This window comes from Selaginella moellendorffii, unplaced genomic scaffold, assembly GCF_000143415.4.
Source record: "Selaginella moellendorffii unplaced genomic scaffold, v1.0 SELMOscaffold_9, whole genome shotgun sequence".
NCBI classification, from domain to species: Eukaryota; Viridiplantae; Streptophyta; class Lycopodiopsida; order Selaginellales; family Selaginellaceae; genus Selaginella; species Selaginella moellendorffii.
Genome location: NW_003314270.1, coordinates 1,972,635 through 1,990,990, shown reverse-complemented (window position 1 = coordinate 1,990,990; position 18,356 = coordinate 1,972,635).

The following is an 18,356-nucleotide window of genomic DNA, read 5'->3' as shown; positions in this document are numbered from 1 at the left end:
CCAGCACTCAGAAAATCTCTACTCATGTTGAGACATAATCACACACGGGTTTTCTACGTCAATCTACAAAAAAAAGGTGATAGTAGGAAAGTAGAAAATTTTAAAAATACAATCTTAGCTTACACTGAGATGGTCAATCACATCGCATAAATCTTGCTTGTTTGAAGAAAGTTTTTCACCTGGAATACACAATACAAAAGAATTAAATCCTTCGCACGATAGAAAACCAACCTTGGTGATTTTTCAAGACAATAGTGTTGCTTCCAGCAGTGATTCTCCACTCAATTACTATCATCTTGCCATATAGATTTACTTATAGGCATCTGACCCTTCATTTTTTAGCTCTACCACTACCAAAGCAAACCTGGAACTAAAACAATGCTAAAAGAAGGCATGGACAAATAGATTAGATCTTGACACAAACTGTACCAGGATATGGTTCGTTCTAGCTACATTGACACAGTGCCTCAGATTTGGATTGCGAATCAGCAGTAGCAATAGGGGGCTTTGTCACCATTTCATAAACCCTAGAAAAACATTACAAAACAAAATTAATTTGCTTGACAGACTACATTCATGATCAACACATTGCATGCAACACATGTTGTGCCTTCCTATCCCGCCCCATGCAGCTTGCCTGCCTCCATTGGCCGAGAGCAAACATCAGCACAATTATTTGCTAAGACATGGTAAAGAAATAACCCTTTTACAATTATCCCCCATCAATTGGCTGGATTTGGCAGCCCAAAAAGTGCGGCACTCCCTCCTTATTATGATAGATTGCTGTAATTGCCTGATCAATACATCATCAATACATCATTACAAAGAAGAAAAATGTATGAGAGGCTAAGTGGCATCTTCTGGCTCCTCTCCAGCACTCACCTTTGTTGTCGCTGGTGGAGGCACCACTATTGCTACTGGGGGCTCGGGAGGAGCACTCACATCTTGCTGTGGATCTAGAGCTTGTGGCTCCAAATCTGCTGCTGGCTCTTGTTCCTATGGGGATTGGGAGCTACAGTTTCACTAGCCATTTACTCACTCTTTTCTAGGGTTATGCCCTTTCCCTAAAGTAGCGGTGGAGATCCTCCATGCTGAAAGCAACTGTGGCGAGACTGTAGAAAGGCATCCTATCAAGCTCCAAATCTACTGCTGGCACCTGTTCCTGTGGGGATTGCTATGGTGATTGAGCGGGAGATCTCTGAGTGGGAGATCTCTGCCTGGGAGATCCAGGAGCCGCAGCTTCACTAGCCATTTTCTCGAGCACATCACTCTCTTGCCCTTTCCCTAAAGCAGCGGTGTTCCACATTGGGAGCAATGGAGGTGATTTCTGCGAGAAAATTTAAAAGATCTCAAGAAAAATCTGTAGTAGATAAGCAAACTACAATATGTGAGTGCATGGAATATGGAAAGGGAATGCAAAAAATGTGCATATCAATTAGCCCAAAAACCCTAGTTTATATACAGAAGGAAGTGGTCCGGATTGAAACTAATCCGATGGCTACCAAAATCCCACTCTACTAGTATTAGTATACGGCATTATAACTGTACACTTAAACTCCATATCATCCCCTTCTTTTAGAATAATAGAAGACTATTAAGATTCTCTTGTAGATGGGCCAAGATCTGGAGGAACATCAAGAGGAGGCATTAGTAAATCTATATGTGGTATCAACTATTCTTGATCCCTTTGTACGAATTGTTTCAACTACTGCACATGCATAATTTATGGAGGATTGGCCTGCTGCACATCATGCTGAACCTCATAAACTTGTGGTTCAACTTGCCATAACACCCGATATGGTCCTTTCCACTGAGCAAGGAGCCTTTTAGATAAACCACGTACCGTAAGATGGGGAAAATGGACTAACATCAAGTCATCCACTTTGTACTCCACAGATGGATGATGAGGGGAGTTGTAGCATTATTGTTATCCCACTTGTACGTGGCCTAAGTGTTTGGTAGACTTTACTCAGATAATTGGAAGAATGCTCGTCAAATATTGATCCCACGACTTAGCATTGGCAGCTCATGCCAATTGCGAAGGTAAACCCAACTCCGTTAGTAATATTGGATCATGACTATATAAGAGTTTATATGGTGAAGCATCAATATAACTTTACACCCCTGTGACATATGCATACTAAATAGATGGCAAATAACTATTTCAATCCGAATGTTGAAAGTTCACATACTTCACGATCATTCCTTTGAATGTCCGAACGAGCCATTCCACCAAACTATTTGACTGTGGATGATAAGCACTTGTGAAAGTGTGGTGTACCCCCATTTGAGACGTCAAAACATAAAATGCCTCTGTCAAGACCCCCAACAAGATCAAGACTGGAAAATGCAAAAGACAAAGAGAAAAGCTAGTGAATAACGAAGAAGAGGCCTTAGACTAGTGTTGATTCAGATTGTGGAGAAATGGAACAAGGCTAACCTAAATATACTATAGGTTGATGAAGCTCCACCACTCTTGGATCGAGGACGGCCCAAATATAGTTGAGGTTGAGGAGGCGCCACATCATCATCAGGAATGTGGCTCAAGACTCAAGAATCGTATAGGAAATCGAGAGTCAGGAATGTGGTTTGCAGGTCAGGAATCCGGCGAGAGTCAGGAATGTGGCAAGAATTGGGGGATTCTTGACAGCACCCCCTCCTCAAGAATGAGTGGAATGAGGACGTGAATGAGAATGAGGAGGAGGATGAGATGGGCGGCGAGGGACGGGAGATGGAGAAAAAGAATGAGGACTGGGACGAGAAGGATAGCGGTGGTGGAAGTCCTGAACAAGGTCAGAAGAATGAATCAGGTTGTCCGCAGGTTCCCAAGTGCGTTCTTCAAGTCCATAACCCTTCCAGTCGACCAGATAGTAGAGTTTAGACCGTGAGATCTTGGAATCAAGGATGTCCTAAACCTCATATTCAGACCCATCCTTGAGCTGCACAGGTGGAGGCGGAGGAATGACCCGATTTAGAATAGGACTGGGAACATAAAGCTCAAGGAGAGAGGAGTGAAAAACAAGGTGAATTTGATATGAGGAGGGAAGTGCAAGGCGATAAGTGACAGGATTAATGATAGCAGTGATAGGGAAAGGACCGAGGCATTTGAAATCGAGTTTAGGACATGGCCTGGTGGTGGAGATATTTTGCTTGAGGAGCCAGACTTTATCTCTGATATTGTAAGGTGGACAATCCTGACGATAGACATTGGCAAATGTTTTGTGAGATTCCTGAGCACGATGGAGGTGGAAGGAGATGGAGTTGTGGATTTCCTAGAGGTTGGAGACAAATGTCTCAGAGCGGGGATTAGAATGAGAGGATTCAGATGGAGAAGGAAGTGAGAGATTGAATCGGGGATTTTGGCCAGAGTTCGCAAAGAAGGGGGCAACTCGAAGAGAGGAGTGAACAGAGTTGTTATAGGAGAACTCAGCAAGGGGAAGGATATTGAACTAGTCATCCTGATGATAGTTGATGAAGCACCTCAGGAATTGTTCCAACGTCTGAATCGTTCACTCGGACTGTTTATCAGTTTGAGGATGATACGCCGAAGAGAGGTTGGCCTTCACTCCAAGCAGTTGCAGAAACCGTTGCCAAAAATGAGAGATAAACTGAGGTCCTCGATCCGAAACCACATCTGCAAGAATCCCATGAAGTCAGAAAATTTCCCTGAATACCAGTTTTGCCATGTCCTCGCCCGAAAACTCCTTGGTACACGGTAGGAAGTGCGCCATCTTTGTGAAGCAATCCACCACGACTAAAATGTTGTTGAAGCCTCCAGAACTTGGAAGATCACTCAAGAAATCCATGGAGATGGATTCCCAAGGACTTGAAGGGACTCGATGAAGGGACTCGATGAAGAAAGGACTCGATGAAGGGACTCGATGAAGGGACTCGATGAAGGGACTCGATGAAGAAAGGTTGTGAGGGATCAGCATGGATCAAGACAGGAGCAGAACTGAAGGCCGCTTTGAGTGTGTCGAAGGCTTGCTGGGCAGCAGCAGACCAAGAGAAGGGAACATCCTTGCGAGTGACATGTGTGAGAAGAAGGACAATGTCAGAGTAGTGATCAATGAATTTGTGGTAGAAGTTGGCGAAGCCAAGGAAAACCTGAACGTCTGACATTGATTGTGGAGGCTCCCATTTGAGAATAGTCTTGACTTTGGCAGGATCCATCATGATACCCTCAAGAGTGACAATGTACCCAAGGAACTCCACAGACTCCTGATCGAAGGAACATTTCTCAAGCTTCGCATATAAGCCGTATTCCTGCAGCTTTGCCAGCACCTTGCGCACATGCTCGTCGTGCTCCTCTTGAGTTTTTGAGTAGATGAGGATGTCATTGAGATAGATGATCACCATCTAATCAAGAAACTCCCGAAAGACGTTGTTTGTCATGTGTTGGAAAACTGTTGGAGCATTTGTCAAGCCAAATGGCATGACAGTGTACTCGAAGTGGCCATAGCGGGTTCGAAATGCAGTCTTCCATTCATCACCAGGCCAGATCCGGATCAAGTTGTATGCTCCATGGAGGTTGATCTTAGTGAAGAAGTGGGCACCGCCGAGGCGTTCCAACAGGTCCGAGATCAAGGGCAGCGGATAACGGTTCCGAACAGTCACCTTGTTCAAACCTCGGTAGTTGATGACTAGCTGCAAACTCCCATCCTTCTTCTTGACAAAGAAGACATGCGCTCATGCTGAATGTACCCCGAGGCAAGGTTCTCATCCACGTATTCTTTGAGGGCCTGAAGCTCGGATGGGGATAACCCGTAGATAGGCCCCCACGGAGTTAACACTCCTTCATGTAAATCAATGGGACAGTCATAAGGCCGATGAATAGGCAGTACACTAGCTTTTTTTTTGTCAAACACATCCCCAAAATCATGATACTTCTCAGGAAGACTGACAGGAGAAACATGCAAAGCAAAAAGGAAAATAGGTTCTTCATGAAGAAGTTCTTTCATAGTGATTGTGGAGATAGGAGGAGGTGTACGACTAAATGGAATGATGAGACAAGGATACTGTCCAGTGTAAGATGGAAGAGAGGAAAAAGAAGAAGGTGAAAACTTCTTAGAGTCAGGAATAGAACCCTGATTTGAGTTTAGGGAACTTTTCCTGATTTGGACTCAATGAACAGTAGGGGAAGCCGTGGGAGATGGTGATGTGGGAGAGACAAGCTGTAATTCCTTCCAACAGATATGAGGTTGATGTAGTTGGAACCAAGGGAGGCCAAGCACCACAGAGGAGGATTTGCTGTTGATGATGTTGAAGGCAATATCGGTGACGGTGGACCTAATGTGTACTCGAACATGCAACGTTTCCCTAAGTCCAGAAGAAGGAGACACAAAATGCCCACCGATGCCTTCAACCCTTAGATCCCGTATGGTAGGAGAAAGAGGAACGTGATGTCGGGCAGCAAAGTCCGTGTCCATGAAGCAGGAAGTTGCACCCAAGTCCAGTAGCGCCAGAGCCTTGAGTCCTGATTGTCCGGTGAAAGAGAGGAGACATGGGACGCGGAAGTTGCGGGAATTGGTGGTGGCTTTGATGAAAGGTGGTGAGGAGCTTGAAGAAAAGTGATTTTTATTCGGGGAGTCCAAATAGACAGCTCCTACTCTGTTTGGATAGGGTCGTTTCCCGACTGTAATAGAGGTGGACTTTGAGGCAGAGTGAACTTGAGCAGTCGGGGAGGCTTCTTAGGACACACAGCTTCTTTGTGATTAGGATCAGCACAGTAGAGGCAAAGATTATGAGATATTCGACGTTGCTTCTCAACAGGACTCAACTTCCCTCTGATGAGTCGGGGAGTACCAAAAATATCCATTGGGACCGGAGCAGTAGGTTCAGGAGTATGCCCTGAAGACTCAAGCTGGGATTCCTGAGTCTGGGACGGGAAAACGGCGGTGCAGTGACTTTCTTGACGACGTTCAAAGAGACGATTGTCGCATCGAATAGCTTTGTTGATGGCGTCCGACAAGTCCGTGGGATCCTCCATAGTGAGCAACAAATCCTTGACACCGTTGTTGAGGCCAAAAGGAAATTGATCAATCAGAGCCCGCTCATCCCACTGAGTGTCCAAGGCAAGAAGTTGGAACTCTGCAGCATAAATCGAGGCAGGACGAGACCCTTGAGAGAGACGTCTCATCTTTGTGGTGGCAGCCCGAACCCGATCCGTCTCGCCAAAACATGCTTCGAGCTTCTCTTTGAACAATTGAAGATCCATCAACTCTAGAACCACGACCCTTTTCATGCTCTTCTCCAGGAGAGGAGAAAACCATGACAAAGCTGTCCCAATCGCATTGATTTGAGACTCGGGAGTGGGGTACCGCCGATGTTGAAGTGCGAAGATCAGCTCCATCTGGTTCAGGAATCCACGAAGCTCCGAACGCTTTCCTGAAAATTTTGCCAGGAAACTCACCTTCAGTTCAGGAACTTTGCTGGATCCTTGAGCCAAAAGTGAAGCAAGCTCCTGCTGCATGTGAAGAAGGGTTGCCTTCAGCTCGGTATTCTCATACTGGATTTTTGCAAGGACTTCGGCAAAGAAATCAGGATGGCTTGGAGACTCCATTGGAAAAGAAGAAAGAAGAAAGGGGGAAAAAAGGCAAAGGCAGTCAAACAATCAAAACGAGCTAAAGCAAAAAACGAAAAAACACAATCTGAATCAAACTGTCAAGACCCCCAACAAGATCAAGACTGGAAAATGCAAAAGACAAAAAGAAAAGCTAGTGAATAACGAAGAAGAGGCCTTAGACTAGTGTTGATTCAGATTGTGGAGAAATGGAACAAGGCTAACCTATATATACTATAGGTTGATGAAGCTCCACCACTCTTGGATCGAGGACGGCCCAAATATAGTTGAGGTTGAGGAGGCGCCACATCATCATCAGGAATGTGGCTCAAGACTCAAGAATCGTATAGGAAATCGAGAGTCAGGAATAGGGAAGTGTCTCGAGAGTCAGGAATGTGGTCTGCAGGTCAGGAATCCGGCGAGAGTCAGGAATGTGGCAAGAATTGGGGGATTCTTGACAGCACCCCCTCCTCAAGAATGAGTGGAATGAGGACGTGAATGAGAATGAGGAGGAGGATGAGATGGGCGGCGAGGGACGGGAGATGGAGAAAAAGAATGAGGACTGGGACGAGAAGGATAGCGGTGGTGGAAGTTTTGAAAACCATATAGATATGCATGAAGTTTCTCGAAACCCCAAACTACTGCTAAACACTCCTTTTTTGTCGAGAAGTAGTTCACCTCCATTAGTTGTAATGTACAGCTTATATATGCAATGAAATGGCACTGACCAAGCACACTTAAGCTCTCTTGCATCAACACACCTCCAAGACCAATATGAAAAGCATTTACACGCAAAATAAAAGGTTGAGTGTAGTCAAGATATGCCAAAATAGGAGGAGTCGTGAATATCTCTTTGAGATCCATAAACGCCCACTCACAATCTAAAGACCAGATGAAGGATGACGTTGATGACTTCATCAACGCTTGCAATAGTGTAGTGCAATCAGAAAAATGATCTATAAAACAACCGAGATACTGCACTTTGCCCAGGAAGCGCTACACATCATTCACACACTTTGGAGTAAGGAACTTTAAAACAACCACAAGTTTGTTAGAATCAATTTACAAACCCTTACGAGAAATACGGTACCCAAAATAAAGCATGTCTTTTGACCCAAACACACACTTTGACCACTTCAGCTTTAAACCAACGTTCCGTTGCTAATCCAACACTTTACAAACATCATAGACGTGCTCCTCCCACGTCCCCTCCGAGTGGATCAAGACATCATCAATGAAGTCAGTAGTCACCTTTAACATATCGCAAAGAACCTCGTCCATCATCCGCTGGAAAGTTGTTAGAGCATTGTTCAAACTAAAGGGCATTACCAAAAACTCTTACAACCAAATGGTGTACAAAAAGTAGTCTTAAGAATATTTTCTTCGGCCATTAGTACTTGCCACTACCTAGAAGTAATTGGTGAACCAACGACTTCTCTCCAAACAATCCAAGAGATTAGCAATGTGAGGAAGAGGGTACATATTTGGGATCGTCACTTCGTTTAACAAATGATAGTCGATGCAGAAATGAATACTTCCATTAGACTTCGTCACAAGATGAGGTTCACATGCCCAAGGACTCTTTGAATTTTGAATAACACCTTTTTTCAACATCTTCTTGACGTTTGCACATAAATCTTGATCTGTTTGGATGACCGACAACGAATAGGAACCTTGATTGGACGAGCATCCTTAGTTGGAATCTGATGATATGTGGCAATCTTGGCCTCAGATGATAAGTCAAATTCAAAGAGATTGAAATACTCCTTCATGAGACAGTCAACTGTTGTAACACAAAGACTATTGGAAGGATCAAAAAAGGGAAGAGTGGAACAAGACAGAAACATAGGAGGAAATAGTGGGGGGATAAAAGTAATTGAAGTAAAGGTAAAAGTAGAGGGACGAAAAGGTATGGAAGTGAGAGGAATGGATGAAATATAAGGAAATATGAGACAAGGGGGAGAAGCCTCAAAGTCACACTTGGCATGACTGCATTGCAACCAATCCATACCAAGGATGAGGTCAAAAGTCTAACTTGGCACCACCCACAATGACTGCAACACAAGCTCAAGATCACCCACATGCACAAGTAGGTCCACCTTATCTCGTGCATATGTGTATGGCCGGTGCTGTAAAAAATGAAAACTGGCTCCACTGCACGATGCAAATGTAGATGGCAAAGTATGGCAATAGGTTGAGCAATAGAAAATAATTGTATAAACTAAAACGAAGAGAATAATAGGAGACTACTTGTTATAAAAACAAGGTTAGAAAGTAAACACTAGATGAACTGGTGCCGAATGAACCCCTTGATGATACTCCCAAAAGAAAGATGGAAGGGTCACTAACTTATTCATGCAAGGTTCCTGTGTTACTCGTGTGACTCCTTGCTTCTCGAATGTATCTTGGTGTTTAGACCTTCCACTGCAGTAGCAATAATAGGACATTGTTGATGCCAAGGTCTCCACCTAGGAAATAGTGGCTGCCAATCTAGAAAACACCGACAACACTGACAATGCCGATAAGTATGACCAACTTCATCACACACCTAGCAACAAATATCACGGCCACAGTCACGTCCTCACCCTTGTCCTTGAACTCGAGTAGTAGTAGCATCAACCTCTATTAGAACAAAACCATCACCCACAGGAAGTGGAGCTAAAGGATTTGTAGTGAGAAGTGGAAGAAGTGACGTTTCATAATGTTGTGCCAAGTGAAAAGCATCGTCAAGGGTGGCTAGAGCAAGTGCATGCACAAGTCCGACAAAATTTTAACTAAGTGCTGGCCATAACATTCCTAGCTTGATCCGCTTTGACATATTTGGCTTCGCATGAAGCAAGAGGCTTCGAAAATGAACACCAAATTGCATCACCAACTCAAATGGCCCTTGACGAAGATGATACAATTGTTAAAAGGCATCATCACAATTGTTGGCATGTCCAAATGTGCGTTTGAAGATGTTTGGGAGAACACTCTAATCCCCACAAATGGCTACACTCAAACCATTGTACCATTGTAACACCATCCCTTGGAGACACATGGGGAACTCATGCAAACATCGAGCATCATTGTCATGAATGTGACTTCGAGTATCGAAAGTTACCTGTCAGCCAGTCCTTACAAATACTCCTTCCTTACTGCCACGATGGCAGGAGGTCAGTATTGCTGGTTCCCTTTATCAGCCTCTCTTGTTCAAGTGTTAGTAAATTGGGCTTAGCACCTGTACTTAGCTAGATGGACATAAGGTAGGAACTCCTATGTGTTTCTAGTTGAGCATACTCGGCCTGGCTCTTAGTTCTCTTTTACTCTATCTTGCACTGGTTTGACAAGAACCCTCATGTATTGAGATTAGTCCCTCAATATCGCTGGATGTAGCTGACCGTGTTTGCCAAATACCCTCACTATCATGCTCTTTGTGTTAGTCTCATTTCGGTCCCAAATACTAGTGTCTAGATTTGCTCATTTGGCATATCTATGAAATGTAGAAATTGTCCTGAACACAATGGTGTTCGTCCCATGTCCAAATTCACAATCTAGGGATATTCTATATTTAGTAAGTTTCGAGCTTGTCCCAGAGACTAACTCCTGGTACTAAGGGAAGCTTGGGGTGAAAGCCCAAAGCGTGTATTCCTCAAGGGGAGGGGGGGGGGGGGGGGGTTCCAAATGTATAATAGGGATAAGTGGGTAGGTTGGGCATGGCTGACAACCTGAGGCATAGTCTAGCTTTGGCTTGCATGCCTGTCCTTGTTTTGCGTCCAACTTGGGTTTAAACCCAAACTTCACACCATATTAGCTGGTGGAGTACCCATGTCTTCGCACTAGGCCACCAGTATGTTGAAATAGCATTAGACTCTGTTTGGCTCCATTTTGCGTGTTAGTCTTGGCATTAGGATGCTGGTTGCTCTAGGACTGTTCCAAATCACTCCGTGCTCCTATCCCTTTGCTCCTTAGGCTATATGCTCAAGAGTTGCTCTGTGGTCCGGTTCCATCACTCCTTGGCTTCATGCTTGGGGGTTTGGCACCATTCCATCGTTTAGTGGCCCAAGGCCCTGAACCTTGGGTTCCACACCACTGTCCTATAGACACATGTGACACGTGGCACATAGAGGGTTTAGGTTCCGCTTTGTGGTGTTATCTTATGGTAAATCACTATAGGATAAAGGGTAAAAACCATGTGTGCTACATTTGGTATCAAAGGATACGTCTCGGCAAGTACTATCCAATGAGATTGGGCAATTAATTTCGTTGCATACGTAGAGATCAAAACGATGATCCGAGTGGGTATACGTTTGGGTGCAAAGACTTCACATTGGTTCCTTGGGTATGGATTTGGTTACCTTTTTGTATTGTAATAATGTGAGCTTGCTCTTGGGCTCATAAGTGGATTTGAGATGCTCTGTTTGCACGAGTTTGCACTTGGGCTTATGAGTGAGGCACATTAGCAACTCAAGGTTGCACTTTGAGTTGGCAAAATTAATATTAGCCTATCAGTGGTTCCATGAGTTGTTCCATGTACCATGGGTAAAAAGTAAACCTTCCCTAGATTTGCTATAAGTGGCAAATATGCTGGTCTGTAGCTGTTTGGCACAGCACTAGTGGATCCTTCCTAGGCATGATTACAAGTGAATCAATCAAGACTATAGGGATTAGTCTATTGGTTCAAGTAGTTATTGTCGTGCTCTCTCATAAAATTTTCTTGGATTGGACTGAAGGCAGTGCGAAAGCAAGCTTGAGGTTAAGTCAAAGTTAAGACCGAAAAGAGAGTTGTCAGAAACGAAGGATCAAACACGTAAATCATTTTCTCTTCTTGAAGAGATATGCAATGAAGTGTGACTCATTGCTCATGTTCACATTATGCAATCAAGAGTCCCTACCTTGATGCATGTTGGAGATGATAGTCTTACAAATGGTGAGTTGTGAGATGGATAGCGGTGAAGCGCTAAACCATTCTGTCTAAGCTTGCTATTAGAAGACTTGGGTTACAATGCTCAATTCATTTCTAGGAACCTTGCTATTGCTCCTTGAGTAGCTTGGTGTTGGATTAATTTTGAGTTTGGTTGGCAAGAGAGTGGTATGAGCTTGCCCATGTTATAAACAAAAGTTAGTGGTGTTGGGTGTTGTAAGTCTCTATTAGTGGAGTGTGGCATTTATGTTGCATTTTATCGAATTGAGTTAGCACTTGATATTCACATAAACCTTTGAAGTAATGACATTGGCATTGCTTGTGGTGTTACTCAATTGATGATCAAGTCATTGTGATTTTTATATCATATCCATGTGATAGTGAGCAATATATTTACGAAGTTGCTTGGTCAAACGATGATCAACCCCAAAGTGGTTGATGGTGAAGCTAGTTTACTTGCAAGTAGTAACATTGAAGTAGCTTTGACTAAATTCTTAATGGTCCATTATGCTAAGCTTAAGTTGGTTCATTGTTCTTAAGGGTTTGCCCATAAAATGTTCGAAAGGGTTATGGCATTCACTTGCTATGACTTATTGGTTGATCCGTTAGCATTTAGAGTAGATTGTTAGATGGAGACAGTGTGTAGTTAAGGCATTGACATCACTAACACTTGTGTTGGTGGAAGTGGCATTGTTATTTCGAGTGATGAGGAATTCTCCTTAGACCTTGATTTTCCATGTCATTTTTCTTGTTAGTGTTTTGGCTTACATTGGATCTTGAAGGTCATTGAAGAAGAGTGTTAGTGCAATATGGATATCCGAAGATAGGATCTTCATGATCAAACCTTGGATATTCATTTTGCATTTTGCAGATGTCGGTGTTGATATCTGAAAATGGGTAAAGATGTTCAATGCTTAGACATACTATTGGATTATGAGAATTTGTGTTGAGATGAACCTATATGAAGTTGTTGGTAGGAGAAAGTTGGTTGAGTCTTGAAAGTTTGCATTCCTGAACTGAGAGTCATTCTTTCTCTAGGATGGAAAATTTTCCACAAATTTTCTTAGGCTTTTCCAATGGCTGATTTGTCGGTCACTTTGCTCGAAAACCATTCTGTTTTCGTAAGCCAGTACAAACTAGTGAAAGGGTTGGAGTTGACTTTGGTTGGCTTAAACTTTAATAAGTAATTTGTATGATGCAACCCAAAAGGGATGCTGACTTTTGGGGCTAAGGCAATTGAGTTAGATAGAATCTGGAGTTGGTATAGAAAAATGGCCATTACGCTTTTCTAAGAAGGGTGACCCTTATGCCTTTCTATAGCATTATGTTTGGTGGCAATTTACACTTTGCCTTTTGTTAGACTATATGAGAGTAGTGAGCTCTCACTGATCTTGACTTGGTCTTGGTAGCTTTGCATCTTGGTTGAGGATAGTGTTGTCCAACTTAATTATTTAAGGTTAAGATGTTGGTACCCATACTATAGCTTTGTCTATGAGGAGGTTGTGTACCAATATGAGTCCATCTTATAGTCTTCACTTAGTTTTGACTAAGTGTTGATCATGCGTAGCTAGCCTATTCAAGGCATGCTAAGAGCTGTTGGCTAAACACATTAGTGAGCTTATTGCAGTTGAGTTGGATTCGAATGGTCATTTAATTTGTGCTTGTCTATGAACTTTTATCTTGTACCCACGGTATCACGTTCATGTTGGACAAGTATATAACTTGATGACAATAGTTGGTGTCTAGGTCTTGTGAAGGCAAGTTGAGGAGTGATTGTTAGTTGCTTTGCGACTAATGATTACTTGTAGACTTTGTCAAGAATTATTAACACTTGCTTTGCTTGATGATGATTTAGCAGTGATGGGCTTGCTTTACCGGATAGTGTTGTGAAGGATCGTGTCATTAGACTTATATAGGTTTTCTATGTTGGCATATTGACTCTACCTCTGTTAATATCATTTGGTTACGTTTAGTCCATAATGTTGGGTTTCATTGAATCTTGGATGTGGTGATTCACTCCTTGATGATGTGTTATCTATAACTGAGTATTGTTGGAGGATTGGTCTCAAATTCTGAGTAAAGTATCTTCGACTTTGGTTAGCTTAGTTGCTAGGGAGTTTTGAGTGGTGATTCACTCGTGCTTTCTTCTAGTTTTGTTATGGTGTTGATGGTATTGAAGTGATGCCTTGTCGTTGACATTATTGATGTTGAGATTCGAGTGAAATGAGATATCTCTTTGTAGGATTGATATTGAGTTTCATTAGTCTTGATGAAGATAGTGTTGATGATTTAGTTATAGCTTTGTGTTACTGGCATTCGTGCATTTGCTAGTTAGCAACTATATTGACATCTAAACGAACTGAGTAGCAAGTTTGAGTTAGTTATGTTCTAGATAAGATTATTTAGTAGAGGGTTGAGTTTTGGCTTTTCCTTGAAAAGTGATTCAATCCTAGATTGTACTAACCTTACAAGTGAAAGAGTTAGTGATTGATATTGAAATATTTGAATCCTTGTTGGATTTGAGTTGAAATATCTTGATCATTGATGATTCTTTTTGTGCTTATTATGAAGTGAGCTACGTCTTATTATAGATGGATTCATGGAGGGTCATTTAGTGATCACTTATTGAGTATAGTTCCATTGTGCTTAGCTTTTGGATTGATGCAAATATACTCTTCATTAGCTTAAGCACTATAAAATTTAGCTTATGGATGTGTTAAGGAAGATATTGTGGGTTCTACCATGATGTCTCTTTAGCATTAAAATTAGTTCATGCAAGACTCATGATCATTGTTAGGCAAGACTTGGCTATAAATTTCTTCGAGCTTTTGGTTTCTTGAGCTTTCATGCTTGTGGTCCATTTGTTAGAAGTTGTTAGGGAAGGCATTTTGGCTCATTAGTTTCAGTGTTGAAGTTGGCTTTTGCATCTAGCAATCATTGATAATGATTGACTGTCATCTAGGATAGATGATTATCCTTGTCGAAGGTTTTGTTTAATTATCGTTGATCTAAAATGATTTGTTATTCTTCGGGATGGTGGATTCCTTCTTAGACGATGATTGTGTATATATCTTTTTGATGGGATGATTGATGATCTTTTATGATGGTTAATTGTTCTCTTTGATAGCTTATGGCTTTTTGCAATACCACATGTTCTTTGTGGTTTGCTCTGGATTGGTTTCTTGGGTTTGAGATATCAATAGGATATTGCTAACACTTACTTAAACAATTTGAATTCATTTGTATTGTTGACCGAGATCTATTCAGATTGGCTAGTGCAATGGTTGGCATGAATGCTATGTTTGTTGGTCTTGTAATATTCATTCTATTCTATTGATCATTGCTTGAGTTAGTTCTAATAGATTGGGATGTTATTTCCTTTGACTGATACATTCGCGAATATTTTGCTTGCCCGTCAATGATACTTTGTGTTTTTTGAGTTATCTTTTGTAAGTTGTTTGGCATACTATCTACAATCTTTGGTAGTTAAGTTTTATCATTAAGTTTACTTGATGATATACATGCTATTGAATTTTGTGGGATAGTAAATCCTATGTTTTCAACTAATACTAGTTTATCGGATGATAATTTATTTGGAATACTTTTGTGTTCTAATTTAAGCTTTATTCACTGATAATTAAGTCTTTAAGATATCATTGTTTATGACTTTGATATTATCCATCTATTGATCGTTCAGTTTGGGCCAGTATAGGTAGTCTGGCTTCGGCACTTCGTGTGCATGGTGAAATCTTTAGTCATGGGGTAGCTACTGTCGACTAGTCACATAACCCGCCTCTCTGTCGATGTTCCTTATTCCGTTAAAAGGGCGTGACTGTGTAAACAACTCTAACTGCCTGTTTACAATAGTCTATCTAAACCTTACCGACGAGTGTGGTTTCATTGCTTATGAGGGTTTGGGCCTCTAGCTTCTCTCTCTATGTCCTTGCGGGTAGGGGCGTATCACACTTTTGTAAGTTGGGTGACACCTAGAGTAGCAAGGGTGGCTGACTCTGTTGGTCATTTCCTTGTCGGCGATGGCCGGAAGGTGTTTGAGTGGTAGCGCATCCGCATTAGATAAAGAGGTTGCCTCTTAACTCATTTAAGTCGGTGCATTTCTCACATAGTGTGATCACCATAAACTTTTTCTAGAGTTGTTTCCTTGGCGGTGGTCTAGACTCGAGTATGCATCGACAAGGACGTCAATCTTCCCTAGGGGGGAGAGTGTCACGAATGTGACTTTGGGTATTGAAAATTACTTGTCGGCCAGTCTTTACAAACACTCCTTCCTTACTACCACGATAGTAGGAGATCGGTATTGTTGGTTCCCTTTATCAGCCCCTCTTGTTCAAGTGTTAATAAACTAGGCTTAGCACCTGTATTTAGCCAGATGGACATAAGATAGGAACTTCTATGTGTTTCTAGTTGAGTATACTCGGTCTGGCTCTTAGTTCTCTTTTGCTCTGTCTTGTATTGGCTTGACAAGAACCCTCATGTATTGAGATTAGTCCCTCAATATCGCTAAATGATAGCTTATCGTGTCTGCCAAACACCCTCGTTATCATGCCCTTTGTGTTAGTCTCATTTCGGTCCCAAATGCTATTTATGGAAAGTGTCCAGATTTGCTCATTTGGCATATCTACAGAATGTAGAGATTGACTTGAACATAATGGTGTTCGTCTCGTGTCCAAATGCGCAATCTAATGCCATTCTATATTTAGTAAGTTTCAAGCTTGTTCCAGAGAATAACTCCTGATACTAAAGGAGGCTTGGGGTGAAAGCCCAAAGCATGTATTCCTCAAGGGGGTGGGGGGGGAGGGGGGGGGCTGTGGGGGGGCTATGGGGGATTCCAAATGTATAGTAGGGATAGTGGGTAAGTCGGGCATGGCTAACCAACCTGAGGCATAATCTAGCTTTGGCTTGCGTGTCTATCCTTGTTCTGCATCCGGCTTGGGTCTAAGCCCAAACTCCACACCATGCTAGCTGGTGGAGTACCCATGTCCTCACATTAGGCCACCGGTATGCTGAAATAGTGCTAAATTCCGTTTGGCTCCATTTTACATGCTGGTCCTGGCATTGGGATGCTAGTTGCTCTAGGACTGTTCCAAGTCACTCCGTGCTCCTATCCCTTTGCTCCTTGGGCTATATGCTCAGGAGTTGCTCTATGGTTCGGTTCCATCACTCATTGGCTCCATGCTTGGGGGTTTGGCACCATTCCATCGTTTAGTGGCCCAAGGCCCTGAACCTTGGGTTCCACACCACTGTCTTATGGACACATGGCACATAAAGGGTTTAGGTTCTGCTTCGTGGTGTTATCTTATGGTAAATCACTATAGGATAAAGGTAAAAACCACATGCACTACAATCATCCCAAGAATGAAATGTGGCAATCACCGTGAAGTGATTGAACCAATAATACACATCATCCCTAGAATTCCTACGAAAGAACTCTAGTTGAATGCAAGGATTGGCACCAAAAGCAAGAGTTATACCACATGCCATGAATGCCACCATCAACTGAGTTTGGTTATTCAATTGCAATCATATAGCATCAAGTAATTGCACCAACTGCTACTCTAGAGTCAAAAGAGGAGAAGATTACTAATCTGCCATGAAGATGAACGAAAAAGAAAGAGCAAAAGAAGAGAAATAAAAAAAAAAACTAGAAGGAAAGAGAGATCTAAACAATACAAAAGCTAGATTTAAACCAAAATTCTAAAAGAAAAGAACAAAAGAAAGGAAATAGAAAAAGCTAGACCTAGACAATGCAAAAATTAGATCCAAACCAAAATCCCAAATCTAAACACTCTTCAGGGACAATTAAAAGTGCCCCTCACCTCCACCAATATGAGGGCATGAAATATAGAAAGGGAATACAGAAAATATGCATAGCAATTAACTCAAAAACTCTAGTTTATATAAAGGAGTGAATGGTCCAGATTGAAACTAATCCGACGGCTACTAAAATCTCACTATGCTAATATTAGTATACAACATTATAGCTGTACACTTAGACCTCACAACCTAGTATTTCAAAACAAAATTATAAGTATAAATAGAAAATAGTTAAATTTCATATATACATTTAATTTTAGTTCTACACTTTTAATAAAATAATAGCACAAAACTTGTATTCTTATATTAAGTTTAACACAGTACCCTATATAGATAAAAAAAATCATAAATAATATTTGGAAAAAAAAATCAGAGATCATCTTTAAGAGGCTTATTTTATTCTTTAAAAAATATAAAAGGAGACCCTAGGAAATATTCTTAGAATATTCAATGGTTATCTTTTCTCATGTAGAGCCAGAGAATTGTTGTGCTTTCTTCCCTAATATATAGTTCAAAGAACAAGAGTAAAGAAAGACTAGTCACACTACAAATTTAATTTTGCAGACAGAAGGTAATCCATAATCAATCTTCCCAGAAGCAGTCACTAGGTATGATTTTCTTATCCTTCATTTTCTGGATCCACAAGCAGATGGACTTCTTGTATTCTTTGTTGTTCATGATCAATTGCGGCAATTTCATCACCAGATCATAAAGCCACCACGTTTCAGGTTGAAGGTTAGACTCTAGGAGCCCGTATTTGGTTGTAATATCCTTCTAGATTGTCTCCTTACTATGCATCATCTTTGCTAAGCTCTTACCACCACCATCGTACTCCTGTGGGGCTTCCATATGAAGATTAACCAGTAGGTTCCACAGCCTCTTCCAGCTGATGAGATCCTTGTTATCAATGTTAAAGGCTTGATTATGAGCATTTGGATTCATGGCAGCCCACAACTCTTGCTCGCTGATAAATTCGTGAAGCTGTTCCACTTATTGAAGTTGCCAGGGAAGACAACTTCTTTCTTGCAGATTGCAGCATACACTGCTAACCATCCTAAC